The 2,194-nt window shown below is 41.9% G+C and overlaps 1 non-coding gene across 1 annotated transcript; it reads left to right on the top strand.

The window, feature by feature from the left end:
* Window positions 1-1,515: 1,515 nt before the first annotated feature.
* Window positions 1,516-1,619, top strand: LOC112704672 (small nucleolar RNA R71). Its single transcript, XR_003155285.1, has one exon. It is a non-coding gene; the product is annotated as a small nucleolar RNA R71 (small nucleolar RNA).
* Window positions 1,620-2,194: the final 575 nt, after the last annotated feature.

Genomic DNA, 2,194 nt, shown 5'->3' on the forward strand with positions numbered 1-2,194 from the left:
GTGACAGAGGGATATCCTTGAGCCTTGAACACAAAGGATTCTTCATTCACTTGAATGATCAATTCTCCCCTATCAACATCAATCACAGCCTTTGCTGTGGCTAGGAAGGGTCTGCCAAGGATGATGGATTCATCCATGCACTTCCCAGTCTCTAGGACTATGAAATCAGTAGGGATGTAATGGTCTTCAACTTTTACCAGAACATCCTCTACAAGTCCATAAGCTTGTTTTCTTGAGTTGTCTACCATCTCTAGTGAGATTTTTGCAGCTTGCACCTCAAAGATCCATAGCTTCTCCATTATAGAGAGAGGCATGTGGTTTACACTTGACCCTAGGTCACACAAGGCCTTCTTGAAGGTCATGGTGCCTATAGCACAAGGTATTGAGAACTTCCCAGGATCTTGTCTCTTTTGAGGTAATTTCTGCCTAGACAAGTCATCCAGTTCTTTGGTGAGCAAGGGGGTTTCATCCTCCCAAGTCTCATTGCCAAATAACTTGTCATTTAGCTTCATGATTGCTCCAAGGTATTTAGCAACTTGCTCTTCAGTGACATATTCATCCTCTTCAGAGGAAGAATACTCATCAGAGCTCATAAATGGCAGAAGTAAATTCAATGGAATCTCTATGGTCTCAGTGTGAGCCTCAGATTCCCATGGTTCCTCATTAGGGAATTCATTGGAGGCCAGTGGATGTCCATTGAGGCCTTCCTCAGTGGCGTTCACTGCCTCTTCCTCCTCTCCAAATTTGGCCATGTTGATGGCCTTGCACTCTCCTTTTGGATTTTCTTCTGTATTGCTTGGAAGAGTGCTAGGAGGGAGTTCAGTAATTTTCTTACTCAGCTGACCCACTTGTGCCTCCAAGTTTCTAATGGAGGACCTTGTTTCAGTCATGAAATTTTGAGTGGTTTTGATTAGATCAGAGACCATGGTTGCTAAGTCAGAGGCATTCTGCTTAGAACTCTCTGTCTGTTGCTGAGAAGATGATGGAAAAGGCTTGCTATTGCTAAACCTGTTTCTTCCACCATTATTGTTGTTGAAACCTTGTTGAGGTCTCTGTTGATCCTTCCATGAGAGATTTGGATGATTTCTCCATGAAGGATTATAAGTGTTTCCATAGGGTTCTCCCATGTAATTCACCTCTTCCATTGAAGGGTTCTCAGGATCATAAGCTTCTTCTTCAGATGAAGCTTCCTTAGTACTACCTGGTGCATTTTGCATTCCAGACAGACTTTGAAAAATCAAATTGACTTGCTGAGTCAATATTTTTTTCTGAGCCAAAATGGCATTCAGTGTATCAATCTCAAGAACTCCTTTCTTCTGATTAGTCCCATTGTTCACAGGATTCCTTTCAGAAGTGTACATGAATTGGTTATTTGCAACCATTTCAATTAATTCTTGAGCTTTTGTAGGCGTCTTCTTCAGATGAAGAGATCCTCCAGCAGAGCTATCCAAAGACATCTTGGACAGTTCAGACAGACCATCATAGAAAATACCTATGATGCTCCATTCAGAAAGCATGTCAGAGGGACACTTTTTGATGAATTGTTTGTATCTTTCCCAAGCTTCATAGAGGGATTCTCCTTCCTTCTGTCTGAAGGTTTGGACTTCCACTCTAAACTTACTCAATTTTTGAGGTGGAAAGAACTTTGCCATGAAGGCATTGACTAGCTTTTCCTAAGAGTTCAGGCTTTCTTTAGGTTGAGAATCCAACCATATTCTAGCTCTGTCTCTTACAGCAAAAGGGAATAGCATAAGTATGTAGACCTCAGGGTCAACCCCGTTAGTCTTGACAGTGTCACAGATTTGCAAGAACTCAGCTAAAAACTGATGAGGATCTTCCAATGGAAGTCCATGGAACTTGAAATTCTGTTGCATTAGAGAAACTAATTGAGGCTTAAGCTCAAAGTTGTTTGCTCCAATGGCAGGTATAGAGATGCTTCTCCCATAGAAGTCGAGAGTAGGTGCAGTAAAGTCACCCAGCACCTTCCTTGCATTGTTGGCATTGTTGCTGTTTTCGGCTGCCATGGGTTCTTCTCCTTTGAAGATTTCTGTTAGGTCCTCTACAGAGAATTGTGCCTTAGCTTCTCTTAGTTTTCGCTTCAAGGTCCTTTCAGGTTCAGGATCACCCTCAACAAGAATGCTTTTGTCTTTGCTCCTGCTCATATGAAAGAGAAGAAAACAAGGAAATATGGAAT

This window comes from Arachis hypogaea, chromosome 7 (genome assembly GCF_003086295.3).
Source record: "Arachis hypogaea cultivar Tifrunner chromosome 7, arahy.Tifrunner.gnm2.J5K5, whole genome shotgun sequence".
Taxonomy (NCBI): Eukaryota; Viridiplantae; Streptophyta; class Magnoliopsida; order Fabales; family Fabaceae; genus Arachis; species Arachis hypogaea.